The following is a 668-nucleotide window of genomic DNA, read 5'->3' as shown; positions in this document are numbered from 1 at the left end:
CAAAGCCTTCCACAGTCTGGACCCCGTCTATCTTTAGACTAATTTTCTATCATTTACACCAGCCTTCTTTCCTTTAATAGCTTACACTCATTTCCCTCTTAGCAGATTTGTCCATACTTTTTTTTTTTTTGGTCTGAAATGCTCTGACTCTGGATCTTTAAATGACTTTTTTAGTCATATCAGCCTTACATTAGATATACCTCCTCAGCGAGGCATTTCTCTAATGAACAAATTCAACTTAGCTCTCTCCCGCCCCTTCTTCACAGTCATTGCTTCTCGCATCACCCCGACTTCCTTTCATCCTAGAATTTATCACTACTGGAAATTATATTGTTCATTTATTCGTTTAGTTTTACAAAAAAAATTTCAGATGCCCTGCTTCCTCTCACCTAGCACACATACATTAGAGTGTACGCTCAGGTGAACAGGGGTACTAGCGTTTTGTTCAGCACCTGACACATACTAGACATAGAATAAATATTTATCTCCATTGTTTAAATTTGGCACTATCATTCCGTAAGTTGATTTTAAAGTTCTTTCATCTTAGAAATGTTATTCTGAAACCTCAGGCAGATTTAACCAGAAGTCAATGAAGGAAAAATAAGCTTATGGATTATTTCTTTGATCAGATTACACCACTAAAAAATGAAATAATATTCAGCTACTTA

This window comes from Pteropus vampyrus, unplaced genomic scaffold (genome assembly GCF_000151845.1).
Source record: "Pteropus vampyrus isolate Shadow unplaced genomic scaffold, Pvam_2.0 Scaffold2, whole genome shotgun sequence".
Lineage (NCBI taxonomy): Eukaryota > Metazoa > Chordata > Mammalia > Chiroptera > Pteropodidae > Pteropus > Pteropus vampyrus.
This window is presented reverse-complemented; position numbering follows the sequence as displayed.